This window comes from Lygodium microphyllum, chromosome 6 (assembly GCF_053477565.2).
Source record: "Lygodium microphyllum isolate KBCC chromosome 6, Lygodium_microphyllum_v1.1.10, whole genome shotgun sequence".
Taxonomy (NCBI): Eukaryota; Viridiplantae; Streptophyta; class Polypodiopsida; order Schizaeales; family Lygodiaceae; genus Lygodium; species Lygodium microphyllum.
Window position 1 is genome coordinate 64,573,161 of NC_141140.1, and position 17,490 is coordinate 64,590,650.

Below are 17,490 nucleotides of genomic sequence, written 5' to 3' on the forward strand. Positions count from 1 at the left end.
TGAAGATGACACCATGAATTACTTCTATGATACAACAGATGCATTGGATCACAATTATCCTTTTGACCTCGGTGGTAGTACGATGACCCATGCTTGTATGGATGACCCTTATGCTCTTGATGCTTGTAGGTTATCCGTTTGATCCCAGGGAAGAAATGGGTTCAGAAAAGCCCTACCTTGATCAGCATTTCACCAGTGCAGTCCTCCCCCTACTTCAAGGGTGCAATTTTGATTGAGGGTTAGCTAACTTTGCCCTAGTCTGCACTGCAAACAACTTGCAGACAGCACACTATTCTAGAATAGTTTTTACCGTGCATTAATGGCAATCAAGTGTCACCTATATGGGCTGAAAGTACGCTTCATGAGCTTCATTTTGACATGTTTCATGCCTTAATTGGGGTTGCCCATAGGAAGTTATGACCAGTTTTCTCCAGCAGGCCTGTTCTAGACAGAATGCTGTGCACTGTTTGTCAGCCCCTAATTGTCAAGAATTGGTGGCCAAACTCATACACTATCAACTTGCACATGTCGTATACATCATATACATATTTGTATGCCCCAATTCCACATGAGATTGTACTTCCCCATACCTATATTCTCGTTTGTAATGCTTAACAAAGTAGTACTCTGCAACCCCCCCCCTTTTATTGTGAGCCAAGTCCTCTTTTTGTTTTTGAGGGCAAAAACCTTTGGGGTTGGGATGGAATGTAAAAGAGTGGGGATAGACGGGTAGGACACGGGCTAGCATGGGAATACCCAGTTATACTGACGGGGTATATAAGGTATTGAGAGACCCAATTAGGGCATGAATTATCAATAATCAAGTCTCTCTTTTGCCCTTCCTTCTAGCTTTCATGGCATCCCTTCCTTTCTCTCTCTTTTCTTGTCTTTCTCTCTCTTTTGCTAGACTTCCTCGCTCTTCTTCTCTCATCTTCTTCCCCTTTCTCTCTCATCTTTGTAGTCTCTTCCTTCTCTCCTTCTCTGTCCTAGGTCTCCTTCATTATAACACACACACACACACACACACACACACACACACACACACACACACACACACACACACACACACACACACACACACACACACACACACACACACACACACACACACACACACACACACACACACACACACACACACACACACACACACACACACACACACACACACACAGAGTGTGTGTGTGTGTGTGTGTGTGTGTGTAATTGCACTTTGTGTGGTTGGCATTATTGTAAAGGTCACAAGGCTATGCCTCACTTACTTTGCTCCTTTTGCTCACAAAAATAGAACAAAAAGCACGCTTTGTGCACAATAATTTATGTTTAAGCTACTTGAAGCTATTGCACAAAGTATTAGATTTTGAATGTGCTTATATGTGACCCAAAGTATTCATAATTTTCACATCTTCATTTGTAGAGCCTTCAAACAATGTATTCATTAGTGTCACTCTATTGCTCTATTATTATCAATTTATGTTTATACGAAAATGTATCATTGTGAAGCTCATGAAACTATGCATGAATAACTTCACACCTTTTGTGCAGCATGAATTCTCCCCTTTTCTATCAAAACTTGAAGAAATGCACATTGTCACATATTGCACATATATTTTTGCTAAATATATAATGATTTAGGAACTTGAGTTAAGATCCAGTTTCTTTATTTATAGGCCTATGTGTGAGATGTAGATGCACTTGTAAAGAGTCATATACTATGGGATTAAATAAAAAGTCTACAACATAGATGTGTATGAGAGAGAGAGAGAGAGAGAGAGAGAGAGAGAGAGAGAGAGAGAGAGAGAGAGAGAGAGAGAGAGAGAGAGAGAGAGAGAGAGAGAGAGAGAGAGAGAGAGAGAGAGAGAGAGAGAGAGAGAGAGAGAGAGAGAGAGAGAGAGAGAGAGAGAGAGAGAGAGAGAGAGAGAGAGAGAGAGAGAGAGAGAGAGAGAGAGAGAGAGAGTTACACTAACATCTACAAGAGGCCAAGTTGGCCTATGAGACCAAAAGGTAACATGCAAAATGTTTGGGAAGTTTTCCAAGTCCCAGTAAAGCTACTATTTGGTGTTATGATGAACTAGGTGAGTAGGTATAAAATGATATACAGCCTCGATACAATCTAGATGCACTTCAAGTGTAGTGTGGAATTGCTCATGGAGTGTGGTCATCTTAAGATGTCCCTCATGGGCCTGTCTAGCATGGAGAGGTTAAAGTAGCGAGGTATGGCTCCCTGATGGTGATGTAGTATTCGATGTATCTGTAGGTGATGTCTCCTACAGGGGCATGGGCCTGCTGTGGGTGTGGGCGGCGAGATCTGCCTCCCTCTGTAGCTCTATCCAAAGTGACTCCTCGGGGTGGGGCCATTGGTCGGTTGGTTTTGTTGCAGTCCTTGTTGTAGAGGGGGTGGTTGAGGGTCTGTAGAACTCTTGGAGTGTGCCTTGCTACATGTTCCCAGCTGTTTGGTCCCGGACCCATAAAAGGTGGTCCCTATGTTGGGGTAGCTCCAGGAGGAAGAGCCCAAGGCATTTCTGGTTGAGGAAGTCTAATGCTTTGGGAGAGTGGTGCGAATCCCTCCTTGAAGAGACAGTGGAAGCATCCTATGATCTCGTGGTACACCAGGCATCTACATATGCATCTACATATGTAATGTTTTGTCTATGCCTCCAGATGGTAGAGTTGGCAGATCCTATCCTCTAGGGGAAGAGAGTCCGCTCCGTATTTGCTTGTCTCGATCCATAGCTGGTGTGATGATGTACGGAGTTACCGGATGGCACTTCGAACCCCATGGGATAGGTGTACATCCATGTATCTCGGGCATATAATGAAGCCATCACGTGTGAGGCGTAGGAGGTGCTCTCGGTAGAAGGACATCTTCTTTCCCATGGTTGGTAACACCCATCGTGGCTATGTGTAGCTGAATAATATACGCCCTGATGACACAGTTCAGCTCCTCCCAACTAATCTTTAGGTGGGGGCAGTCTAGACCATATTGTAGGGGCGGGAGGTGGTCCATGTGTAGCCCATGCAACTGCAACCAGGCCTGAGTATGGGTGTACTAGCATTCAGTGTCCCCTTGCGATGCGAGTTTTTTGGATGATTCTAGTGCGAGGCAGGAGTATCTGTGTCATGGTAGGCTCCAAAGCCTATGCAGGAAGGTCACCATCTGGGATAGGGCCTCTGCCACTATAGGTGGCGCTCCCAATTTCGCCATCGTGATCTCGTGTGGTATTGATGGTTTACTCCTGATCAGTCAGGAGATCATCATCACCAGGGGGCATTCCATCTACTCCCATCCTTCGTATCTCTCCTCCCCTTTGGGCAATGGCTGATCTTGTGTGGTTCGCCGTGTATGGTAGGGGCTAGACCTTTATATTGGGACCCCATATAGAAGCGCTGGTGTGACCAAGGTATCAAAGAGCAATAGCTTCATCTGAGGTTCCTAAAATTGTAGTCATGTGCACATTGGCTTTCCATAGATCCCAAGGCAGCGTAGCCGCGTGTCAGTCTGTCCGCCACATGCTTCCTTAGGGTGAATCTCGGCCCTGAGAATGTGATCCCCATGTAAAAATACTTTTGGACCACCTCCACTATATCCACTTCGTATTTGAAGTGGGGCACTAACCAGCGGATCCATTGGGTGGATGTGTTGAATACCATGATCTTGGTTATCCCCAGGTTCACTGTGAGGTCCCTGTCCTAGCAAAAGGTCTGTAATGCATTTAGGTGGTGTTGCAGTCCCTTCGGTGTGCTAGAGAGGAGAACTATATCATCTGCATTAGTAGCATGGGTATTAGTGTCCCCCTCAAGTAGGACCCCTCCCCTCCAAGTCTGTCCACATAATCTGATATCTTGTTGATGCAGAGCCCAAACAGGGTGGGGGAGAGAGGGCATCCCTGCTTTACCCCAATAGTGCTAATAATCTCCTTTGACAACCCTCCTAGTGCTCAGAACCGTGACAGACTCGTGTAGAGCTAGGATTCCCCATCTCATCCCTGACGGGACTTTGAGCACATGCAATCTTTGCACAAGTCTAGCTCAGCAAATTGTATCAAAGGCCTTGCGGAAGTCCACAAAGTAGTAGTACACCCACTTTCCTTGTGCTCTGTTCTCTTCAATGATGACTCAGAGTGTGAGGATGTGGTCAAGTGTAGAGTAGCCTCTCCTAAAGCCGGCTTGCGCCCGTGCTCGGTGTTGGCGTGTCTTTGCCCATTTGGTTACATGGGGTCTCTGGCCTTTAGGATTGGTACTATTGTATTAGTTGACCAATTGGCTGGGAAGCCTTCACGTAGTGCCCTATTGAATAGGTGAGCTAAGAGGGGGGCGATGGTCTCTCTAGTGAATGAGAGGTGTTCTCCTACTAGTTCCACATGGTCCTCAACCCCAACCATTCTGGAGTCTGTCAATGGCATCATGGACCATTTTAGTCTTGACAAAGGTGGGAAGCAGTTGGCTTGTCCTCTGGTGGTTGAGGTAGGGGGGGTTGTCTTGGCACGTGGTACAATGAGGTGGTGTAGCTATGCCACGTACTAGTACCATCATATCATGAACCCTTAGCATTTTTGCACTTTGACATATTCACTATACAAATATCAAATTTCATTATAATATCTACATAGTTTGCATATCTCCATCCCTCTCTCTCTCTTTCTCATAGTACATATAACATCTTGATGTGTCACTTGTAAAATGAGATAAGAGAATAATCTTAAATTTTGCATAGGAGTTAATGTGTGTATTTATGTGTGTGCATGCATAAATTTATATAGTTGGAGAGAGAGAGAGAGAGAGAGAGAGAGAGAGAGAGAGAGAGAGAGAGAGAGAGAGAGAGAGAGAGAGAGAGAGAGAGAGAGAGAGAGAGAGAGAGAGAGAGAGAGAGAGAGAGAGAGAGAGAGAGAGAGAGAGAGAGAGAGAGAGAGAGAGAGAGAGAGAGAGAGAGAGAGAGAATCTACATATTCCATTACTGCGTTATAAAATGGGATAAGAGATAATCGTCTTAAATTTTTATAGGGGTTAAGGTGTGTGTTTATATGTGTGCATGTATGTGTATTTAGAGAGAGAGAGAGCTGTCCCAAAGAAGGTATTGCTTGTGCCAAAGAGGTGACCTATGGTCCATGCATTTCAAAGGATTGTCTTGTGGGGCTGAGGGCATATGTATGTATGTATATATATACGTATGTATGGATGTATGTGTGTGTGTATAGATGTGTGAGAGAGAGAGAGAGAGAGAGAGAGAGAGAGAGAGAGAGAGAGAGAGAGAGAGAGAGAGAGAGAGAGAGAGAGAGAGAGAGAGAGAGAGAGAGAGAGAGAGAGAGAGAGAGAGAGAGAGAGAGAGAGAGAGAGAGAGAGAGAGAGAGAGAGAGAGAGAGAGAGAGAGAGAGAGAGAGAGAGAGAGAGAGAGAGAGAGAGAGAGAGAGAGGTATGCAACCAATGTGTGGTGTTGACATCTACCATCCAAATAGATAGATATTAATACAAACAATCTGAGACGATTCATGAATGTTGAGAAACAATGTGTATGTGTTTGTAATTAGGAATAGAAATAGACCAAATAGAAAAGGGTTTTTCTTTATTTTCTTTATATTTTAATAAAAAAGACAATAATTTAAGGCTTGGGGATAATCTTTCAACTGCCACATAGGATTGGTTTGAGGAGGTTTCATCAATTATGAGATAGTAGTTTACTTGAAAAAGTAGAGAAGGTACAAGGTATTTAGAATGATAACTTGTACCTATTATAACAATTGTGATAGGATATTTGTACTATAAGTTGGGTCTTGAATTGTGAACCTTTCACTAAGGGGCATCCCAACACTCTTGGTGATTGGCTTGATATTAGAACCTAGCATAGGATCTTATTTGTCATCCGTTCACCTGGGAGGCTGGTTGAAGTGTCCAATTAGCCACCACAACACAAGTCATACCCGCAACATGGAACATAAAGGGAATGGATATTACACTCACCTTAAAGTTGTAGAGCCAAATGGACTCAACCTCTACCGTGGGGGAGTAGCAATGTATTGGTTCAGAGTTGGGTGACCCAATATTGCCAAGCCACATCATCCTAGTTTATGGACGTGTTAGCTAATAGGCCTAAATTCTAGCAATGGAAGTCACATAGTGGTGTTCACACAATAAGGTTGAGTCCTATAAATATGACTTGATTTCTCTAATGTAAAGTAGTGTCTAAAATGTCCACCCATGATCCAATCTACACATGAGACATGACAAAAGCTATATCCACAAATATAAAGGGAATGGACATCGAACTCATCTCTATAGAGCCATATCGACTTATCCTTGAGCTTGGGAGCTAGGGATACTCCAAGTCACCACTACATCCTAAAAGCTTGTATCCCATACCAACTGCCCACACCATCTCAATATATGGATGTGCTAGATAACATACCAAAAGTCTAAGAGTGGTGATTACACAACGAATGTGTGCAATAGGGCCTTTGAGTCTTATAAATAGGACTCTATTGCCTTAACCCTAAAGTGCCCTTAGTGCAATGCTACTAGTGCATTTGCACTAAATCACTTCTTCACATTGTGACCAATGCTATTAATGCCCATCTAGATGTCCAAGGATGTAATGCTTCTCTCATTATGGATGATTGCTGTCCTCAATAATATCCTCAAGAATAAAATGGGAAAAACTATTGTTAAATGAATGTATTGACTCCCAAGTAACCTCTACCTCCAAGTGGTTCTTCCACTTGACCAAGTACTCTAGATAAGATTGTTTAGTCCTTTTGTCAAGAACCAATTCATGCTTAAGTGGAATATCACAAGTAGCATCCTTGAGTTATGGGATTTCTTCAATCAAAACTATTAGCTCACCATGCCCCAATGGTTCTCTCAAACCACTCATGTGAAACACTATAGGTGAACTTTGGATGTTTGGAGGTAGGTTTAGCTCTTGTTTTGTAGGTATATAGAGAGTGTGATTGGCAAGGAGTACTTTGAGCTAGTCATTGCATCAACATCTTCTTTGAGTATATTTTGGTACATGAACTCCCTTCTTTTAAATTATTAGTTTAATACAAAATTATTATTTATTAATAAATTATTTTGAAATATAACATGATTATTTAATAGTTTGATAAAAATAGTAACAATCTTCTTTGTGTATACTTGGATATCAAATGACTTAAATTATTAGTTTAAAGTAATGATTGTTTATTATTTGTTTAATTAATATATTACTTTAAAATATTAAATGATTTTTATTAGTTTTATAAAATATTAATAAATTATTATAATGTATACAAAATTAATTATAAAAAGATAGACAATGGGATAAGCTACGTACCTTGTTGGTAGCTTGAAAAGGACCACAATACCTTGAAGACAATTTATAGCACTTGCCAATAGTTATTGAATTGGAATGCTTTGGGGCTTTAAGGTAAACTGACATGCCCTCCTGGAGCTCTTGTGGAGTGCAATGTTGGTTAGTATAAAACATAATACGATCTTGGGCCGTTTTGATGCTTTCCTATGTAATTGTTAACATCTCTTGCATATAATGTAGAATGTTAATCACAGATTATATTTTTGCCCACTTGATCGTAAAAATTACATGGGGTAGTAAACATAATTTGAGTAAGGAACAAAGAGTATATAATAAATATCAAAAGAACAAAAACTTCTTTAATTCCAAACAAACTGATACAAATATAGCTCTATCCACTTGTGCACTTCCACTGTGAAGCTTAGATGATGATTTATACAGAAGATAGGTGAAGAGCTTAAGACTAGCTAGAAGAACTCTAACTAGGTGAAAGATAGATTGATGACGGCTTTGGAGGGGTTTTCATATGATGAAGGGACCTGAGAGGAGAGAGAAACAAAAGAGAGAAGACTACAGAATAGACATGAGAGTGTAGAGGGGAGAGAAAGACTAGAAATGGGAGAGAGATACTAGAAAATAAGAGAGAGATGGCTGGCAGCCATGAAAGGATAGGAGAGGAGCTTGAGAAGGTGAAAGAAAAAGTTGTATTACTTAAATGATGTATGTATAAGTGTCCTTCCCACCTTTTATACTTAGGTCAATGTGACATTGAGTATTATTCAAATATTTTCCTCTATTATAATCCATCCCTACTTGGATATTTTTATCCTCAAAAACAAAAAGAAAGAAAGACTTATTACCTAGACTACAAAATTCTAATGGAGAGGACATGATACTCTATGTAGGTGTTACAAAAGGGACTACAATCTCCCAAAATCTTCATATGAAAGATTGTTTGCGTAGCTATAAGCATATAATTAGACACATACATCAATGTGGAATTTGATAATTGGTAGGTTGATATATTCTTCTTCAATTATGAACTGTAGCATGATAGAGTAACCATGCTGTCCTTGTAAACCATGTTGTAGAAAAATTACCATAACTTTGGGTAGGCTGAACTAAACCAAGTATTCAATAGCTCTATAGAAATCTCTTTTAGTCTACTTTCAGGTCATGTAAGTTGTAGTTCTCTGTAAGTAATTCAAAATTTACAAGATCTCAAAACAGAGAGTTGAAAAAAAGTAAATTACAGTGAAATAGGGCTCTTAACTTGCACCCTTTATGCAAAGATCATTGTGAAAATATGGGTATTATCCAAAGATGATTGTTGATATGTATAGAGCTTCTTTCAAGACCCTTTTCATTCACTTAGATCAAAGGAAAATGTGTCATCGATACCATCCATTAGATCCACACCAAAAAAATTATAGATGAGTAGAATTGAAATGAGCCAATGTCTCATGTAATATAACTTCAATGATTTGCATGCTATAATTCATCATCTCATCCTTAGAGTCACCAAAGACCATCATACCATGTGGGACTGAGACATATGGAGCTAAAATTATCACTGCATTCTCATGGTCTTGTTGAATCATTACTTTGCATGTGGAAGGAAGGTCCTTCTTCTCATGAAGCTCTAATGAATTGCTCTTGTTATATCTTGTAGTTAAGGTTGATTAAGGTTCAGATTGTTGATTTATTACATTAACACTACTAATAGGCTCTAAGATAACTTCTTGTTATAAATGTGGCTAAACTCTTTCATTGTGAGACTGCACCAAGCAGCATTTAGTGCAAGCATTTTTCTTTTCGAACCAGCATTGTTTAACAAAAGAGTTTCCACCGTCGCTATAAAAGCTCTAAGATCTTCATTATAAATGCAAAGATTGACCAGTATAATAACATCATGTTCCTTTATTGCTTCTTGGATGATTGCTGTCAAGACCCCGTTGAATTTGATCGTGGAGGCCTTGGAGGCAGGCTCAGTATGGCCATAAGAGACTTTGAGTATACATCACTTTTTTGACTTAAAATTTCCCATTACCATGTAGTAATTTAGCAGAGAAGTTACACCAACTGCATTGTCAACTACTTCTGTTTGGGATTTAGGTAGCATTCACCTCCAGATTACACTAGTTAAGTCTTTGTTGGGTTTGCCAATGGGAAAGTATAAGTTGAGAGCTCTCTACAACAAGGTTAAGGTTTCAGTCAAAATCTATTTGAGGATGGGAAATGAATCAATAGTACTTTACTATCTCCTAGGTGAAATTAGGCTCTTCATGCCCAAAGTGGCCAGATTTAGCACTCTTCTACTAGTGTACCATAGTTACTAAAACTGCTTTCCCACTTTTAAGATCACGTGCTTGCAGTCAAGTACCATCTAGCATCAATATGTTATTATCATGCACTTCAGATCTCTCTGGCGGCGGCAAACCTTCAACTCTCTTATAATGCAAAAGCTTAGTAGTCTAGCACAAAGTCATGTGATTAAGAAGTAATTGAAAATGGTCAATTGTCTATCCAAAAGCATGATTAGCACTACTCATAGTAACTACTTAATTTTTTTGAGAATCATGCCTTTTAGTACAAAATTTCATTCATTTTATGTAGTCATAAGGATGCTAAATTACTGAAGAATACAAATCAACTTGACCCTAATTTTATTCAATCAAATGGAATTGGTGCAAGACCTCTAATGCACCTAAACCCCAATAGCACAATGTAGAACTCCTTCAATGTTTGCAATAGTCATAGTTGAAGTCCATTATTTTTCTACTCAGATTGTCTAAGAGCAACATTGCAGTAGTTAATGAGATCAGCCAAATCAAGTTATAAAAAATCCACAGTTGAATGCTTCAACCAGAAGCATAGAGGTTGCTTGTGATCATACATATAAATGAGTACTATGTTGATGTCTCTCCTAGTAAAAAAATTTGGTTTTGGTACTATGTTGGTGTTTCTTCTAGCACAAATTTTTGGTTTAAAGTGAGAATATCATAGATCTTTACTAGTGATCACCTTGTATTTATGCATAGTCTCTTGTGCACTTGTGAGACTGATATGGATGTTTGATCTGGGCGATATGCTTATACACATCATATTAGTCCTTTGCTATTACCCTTTACAATGACAACTATTCGAGAAACCAACACTTTCCTAATAGCATTCACAATACTTCTTCACATAGTGAGACCTCTTGCAATTATAACATCTCTTGTGCCTAGTAGTGTGAGGTATTTTAATTGCTTGACAATGTGAGTGAAGTTAATCATAAGAGAACCATACGTGATGATTTTGGATTAGAAGAGTTTAAGCGTGATGCCCTTGTACAAGATGTAGAAAGTAGGAAGTCTTCAACATATGCAATGGAAGTCAACTAATGTATTAGTAGAAAATACAATGAAAGTTGTCAAATGTGCTTAATTTGAAGTGCCCTTGTTGCCAGATCCTCATCATACAATAGTTCATGTTGCACCAATTGATGTGACAATAGGAGACTTGATTCGAGAAGGGGGGGATTGAAGTCAGAGATGTAGAGATGTTCCAACTATCCAATAATTAGTCAAATCATAGGCCCTTCCTCCCAAGTTATGATGAATATAATCAACACACTTGCAGTTATTTGAGAGAGCAAGGACAATCTCTACTTCAAGAAGCATATTACGTTGCTAGTCTAGAGTCATGTTCAACTATCTTCTGGAAAGATACTGATGCTGTTCAAGCTACTTCCGACCCTACTAGCCTTATGATTTTCCACCAAAACTTGTCCCGTCATACTCCCCAAATGTCAAAGCCATTGTGGAGGAGTGCTCAAGCACTTTGATACCTATATATGCTGGTAAAAATGAGAGCTGCATGTATAAATGGGCAAAATGGCTATGTGTAAAGCCCTTGTGCTAATTAAGAATCAAAGGTGGAATAAAAAAGTCTTGTTGGTTTCTAATTGATCATGAGAATGACATCCTAATAACACATATGTAGTCCAACCCCAACTTAACTCAACATATCCATTTTAATCATTTAAAACTCTCTAGTTTTACACCTTAAATCTCCCACTTTGAACTAAAATGACCTGTCCAAATATTTTAATATTTAAATCAAATATGGTACTTAGCCTAAAATCTCTGATCCACTCTTAATATTTAGTAATACCTTGATATAATCTCTAATATTACTAATTATCATTTCTACCTTGAACATCATTTTACAAACAAAATGCCCTTTAAGAAACTCCATTTAATATGAAAATTTATCAATGTATTTGAACAAAAAAATGAAATAGAGTCTCTTTTTATGCTTCACATTGTAAACCCTCTTATTATGAGATTCCTCATAGTGAATATAACTTGTACACAAATCCTCATCAATAAATTTCATCATTTCCTCTTAATATTCACTAATTACGTACTAAAAATGCTAAAAAACTACCATTTAACCCTTAAAATTTATATTTCTCTATAATAAGAACTCCACATTGATTGAAAAGTTATAAGAAAGTCTCTCTAACCATTTTTTGACTCTATTTTAACACATTACCCTTAATCTTAAAGTACACGAGCAAAAGCAAGAGTTATGATGGAAGAAGCAAGAGCAAGAGAGAGAGAGACACAAGATGTGGAAACTCCAATAGTCACAATGTGTGACCAAATTTCCCTTTATTCAAATGTGACCAAAATAATAAAGAATGAAGTGATAATGATGGATGACCCTTGCCTACAATGTACATGTGTGCGGGTATTGACATGAGCCCAAACAAAGCAGGCTGATATTTCATTACATGGACCTAACAACTTGTATAGGGAAGAAGAGTCGGCGAAGGAGAAGAAAGAGGATTTATTGTAGAGGAAAGCTCACACTCAATCACCAAGAACCACGGACCGTTTATTGTTCAAGTGTTTCAAGCAAGCACATCAATAGCTCCATGATTTTTGATGTGAGCTCAAGCATCCTCAGGCCTCCACCTCCACTCTAAGCTCCATCCTCCTTAGCCGCGCGCGAGAAGAAGAAGAAGAAGAAGAAGAAGAAGAAGAAGAAGAAGAAGAAGAAGAAGAAGAAGAAGAAGAAGAAGAGAGAGGAGATGGTGGAGAGCTCCACCTCCTTGATCCCTCACCCTCACACACTTGCACTCCCTCTCTCAAGCACACACAAGTAAGCAAGAGGAGAGAAAAGGAGAAGAATGAGAGTCTCTTGTCGCCCCACACCAAAGAATGAGCTCTCACTCACTTTTTTAACTTTATATACATGCCCTAAAATCCCAAGGGTATCCATCCCCTTTTTAACATGACCGGCCATTGTGGCGAGGTCATTTTTCCCATTCCCTTCTACTTGGCCTATTTCTTTAGTTTATTCCCATCTACCTTTTTACAATTTGAACAAGAGGGAGCCTAGTACTCTTTTACAAAAATTTTGGGGCATCTTTCACTTAAAAATGCACTTTTTCCTTTAGCTTGATTTTAGAGGCCATCCTTGCGCCTTTGCTTGTTCTTCGTCGTCTTGCTTCTTCCATTGCCTTTGTATTTTACTTATTTTTCTTCCATCTCAAGCTGGGTTAACATTACCCCCCTCCTAGTTTAGTGCCAGTCCCTTGGCACTGATGTGGAGTGGTTGGTAGGAGGGATGGGTGTAGCCAGGTGGCCTTTTTGAGTTGGTATACAAGCCCGTGCGAGGGTTGGTGCTGGATGGATTAGCCCTTGAAATTCAAGATGAAGTTGGAGTGGGTCCTTTTTTGCTACTCGTGTTGAGGGAATTTGTCCTTTGAAATTGAATATCGTGTTGGATGGATCCCTGGGTGGAGAGAGGTTGATGGGCGAATCCATTTTTGAAATTGAAGATGGTTTTAGATGGATCCATCTTTTGGTCCTCCGCAATTGCCTTCTCCTGCATTGTCCCAAATGAGCTTCTTCATTTGCTTTTTGATTGGGGCTACCTCAGTCTAGTCTCTGTTTGATTTTTCCTGCATGGTGATATCATTGCATAAGATGGCCCGTTCGGAAGTAGGTGCTAGTTTTAGGATACTTGCCTTTTTGCATTAGCGAGGACTTGATGAGAAAGTGCGAACATCATGTGAGTTGATGTTGATGGGATCCCAAGGGAATTGGGCTTGGGAGGAACAAATCACATGGTTAAGATGGCGGGGGTCGAGGGCATATTGTATGGATGATGGGGCCTTTGAAGCTGATAGTTGGGGCCTTCGTTTGTACCTAGGAAGAAAAGAGGGTGCACTACCTAGGGGTATCTGCTTTGCCATGTGGTGCATTGTGCTTGTGCTAGTGGAACTAGGAGTTGGGTTGGAACCATAGGCAACGACTGAACCACAGGCAAGCCTGGGTGTTGTCTCACACTTGAGGACCTATTTTGTGCATAAGGGGGGGGGGGCGTGGTGCATGTAGCTTAGGGTGATAGGTCGAGTGTTACCTCCCTATGTATGTCCTGCTTTTGATGTGCCCTAAGCATGTGTAGTGGGGGATCAAAAGGGGCTAGGGGGTTAGCCACGGAGCTAGTCACAGAGCCGACCAACCAACCGAGGCCACCGGACATGCCTAACTTGAGTACCCCTAGGTGCAGTGACTTTGATCGATGTGTAGCTTGCGGTGTCTTGCATGCTATCTCTTCCCATTTCCATTTCCCCCTTTTTTTTGCCTTGACTTTGGTGGGGTAGCACAAAATAGAGGATTTATTCCTCGGACTCTTGCGTGTGAGATGGGGAGGTAGGGGCTTTAATGACTTACTAAGGAAGTGCCTACTTAGCATGTACCCTTTTGGCCTATTCTAACATGGAGAGGGGTGAAGAACAAAAATGGATGGCTGCAGTTTGGTAAAATGGCTGTCATTCATGTCCTTAAGAAGGGCCATGCAAAATGACAAGAGTAAAGTAGTGTGAAACATTAGCCATGAGTCATGGCACATCCATCTATTCCCTCATTAATGTAAAAAAAGAGCGGCAGGAGATGGTATTCTATAGGTGCGGGGGGTTGCTTGAGGAGAGTCCTAACTAATCTAATATAATTACATGTTGATACAAAGGTAGGGTCTGGGGCAGAAGGAGAATTCCATCAAGAAATGAGCCATGGAGTCCCATAGATCTTGCTCTAAGAAGGCGAGTGCTTCCTTTGGTCTTGTAGCATTGATGTTGTAGATCTTCGGGAAGTTGTATCAGCCATGGATGTCATATTGAAATCTACTCCCACCCTCCGAGGATATGGTAGATAGGTAAGATCATTTCATTTGAAGGGCAAGGAGCTACAATATGACATCCACACGTCCACATTGCCATTCTAGATTCTTCTTCTCTAGTTAGGTTGGGAATCATAGCCCTTCACCATGTGGGGCACCTCCCCAACCTTGTTTTCCTTGTAATCTGGGAATTCCATCCCCCAATCCGTTGGATTCTTCTCTCTTTTAGCAAGCCATCGGTCACAAGCCTTCTTTCCATGACAATTACTTCCGTTACTGCTTCTGTGTGGATAATACTTTGCTCAGGGACACTGGGTATTGGAAGGTGAAATTGAAGGGTTGGTGGAAATTTTTCCACTGCTCCCAAAAATTGATAGCTCTGTATTCCAATTCATAGGTGAGCAATTCCTTCTTGGTGGGATGGGAGGCCTTGGAACTATAGGCAGTTGTGCTCTTGCCCTTTTGCGTGCTTGATCAAGCATTCTGACCCTCTTCTTTTTCGCTTCTACCCTTCTTTCTGTCGTGGCATCTTGCTCTTGAAGGGGCTTTGGTTGTGGTGAGGGAGGTGGCAGAATCCACTCCTCATCTTGTTGTGCCCCCTCATGGCTTTTGACCTTGCTCTTGCTTCTTGTGGTTGTTCTTGGAGTCCCAATGCATCAACCTCTTGTGGCATCAAGCCCACTCAACACCATATTGGGGAATATGGGGATTTCCCATAAGTTTGGGACACGTGGTCAAATCTTTGGATTTGTCATAGCTTGAACACTATAACTCCAAATCCAGCAATCTATATCTCAATAGATTCCATTTTTCAAGCGCTTTTCAATGATAGGTCACATCATATGGTTTTGAGAAACTTATGGGCATATTATTCAGGTGCCACCTTTCAAAAAATGGAAATTGGAAGATTTCCAAACTCACTAATATTGTGTTACTCTCAACAGATTCTCTTGCTGATCTTGCCAAATTGGGTTGAGACTTAAGTCTTGGATTTGGAAGCACAGCCCTTGTTTAATCGCCTTGCAGACTATTTCTAGTTTTCTTTTAAGCACCTCAACTGCCTCCTCCTCCTTAGAGAGTGTGATGTTTAAGATCATGCTAAGGAAGGCATGTTGTTGGGCTTCTACACTAGCCTGAGTAGCGCTTGCCCTGCTTTCTGCTAGTATTTTGCTTCCTTCTGCAAGGGCCAAGCAGATTGCTAGGTCCTTCACTTTCTTATTACTCTTGGCCTCCCATTCCTTTGCCTTCTTTTTCATATCTTCCAAGCCCTCACTTTGCCTTTGTGACATGGCCACTATCATTGGCTCCTTCCTTTTCCATTTCTACACAAGTTCTTCTTTCTCTTCTGTTAGGCACTCAATCTCATTTTCTAATCTTGCTTCTTCCTCTCTTTGTCTTTGCATTCCATACTCTGCTTCTTCCCTCTCTTTTTTCTGTTCCTCTTGTTATTGCACTCTCTCTGTTTCTAGTGCGAGAGCTCTTCCATGTCCTTTTGGAGTTTTCTCATCTACGTAACCAAGAGTTTGTACTCCCTTTGCATTCCAAGAAACTCCTGGTTCTCTTCTTCCACTCTTTTTTGCTACTATTCCTCCTCATCTTCCGTAGCCCTCAGCTCCACTTTTAGTGCTATTGAGATATCTACAATCACACTTACTTTAGTCCCTTTGTAAGGAGTAGTGAAGGCTCAAGACCAGAATCCCATATGCACAGTAGGAGAAAGTGCCACCACTCAATTCCTGTAAAGCATTGTACTTGCACTCTTTTTCTAATGCAATGATCGTACTCTTTTCTTTCTAGTAAAGTGTCTATATCACTGTCCACACACAAGATTGTGTTTACGAGTCCAAGTCTCAATCTTGGAACCTAATTCACTTGTGTGACAATTTGTCTTTGTCAGGGTCAATGTCTTCATGAGTTTCTTCTTCCTCTTTCAACCTCCATAGCTTGTGCATCTGCCATGCTCTAGATCCCACATATTTTAAGATGGTATCAGAGCTTGACCATGCTCAACTTCTCTTCATCTCAATCCATCTTAGGTTGAGTGTATGACCCCCATTCCTCACTTGAATCTCACAGTCACATCATGGCAACCATAGCGAGACAGGACCTTGCCTCCTTGGAGCTTCCATATCTCTCTTTATAGGCCGTATCTTTAGGAGCTCTCTTCTAGAAGACTTTTCATATATTGAAGGCACTTCTCTATATCACCTCAAAACTTGACATTGCCTTGTCCACTACTTAGCATTGTCATTTTTCTCAAGATCTGTCCTATGGCCACCATAGCCAGGCAGTACCTAGGCATCTTGGAGCCTATGGATATCACACTATAGGCCACCATTCATCATGATTTCTTATAGGAAAATCTTCCTCAACTTCAAGTGCATCTTGGTGGCACATCATGCTCCAATATTGATGACGATTCAGCTTAGCATTGCGCAAAAGCGTGGTCGTTGCTTGAAATAGGTGCAATCCTAATCGGGCCATTTTTTCCTTGTGTACACAGCGCAATCTTGCCCAACACCATAGGGTTTTTGAAGCCCATTAATCAAGCTTCAATATCATATAAAAAGTTCTAGGAATGATTGAGTAAACAATGCACATTATGCAAAAAACCAGGGCTGGGTCAGAAACCGTAATCCAGGGTCCATTGCCAAAGCTCCAAATTTCATCCTTTACACTTTCTCAAGCTAACTGGAGCTCCTACCACTCAAGACTACTACTAACAAGACCAACAAATAAATAAGAGGGAAAATTTTTCAGACTTGAAGCAAGCAACAAGACATTTAAGCTTAACATCAAGTTCAACCATAGTACCCACATAGTGTGTTTTCACACTACCATGTTTGTGTCTTTTGACACATTAAAATTCAACTCTACCACTGAAAAGTTTCAAATTGATTTTCAAATTATGAAGACTTAGGTTTGAAAGATCTTGAAGGAAATTTTTGAAAGGTTGAAGATTCAAGGAAGAAGCTATAGACATGGTGTCCATTAACACTCACCAAGTGCTTCTAGGCACTTGTGCT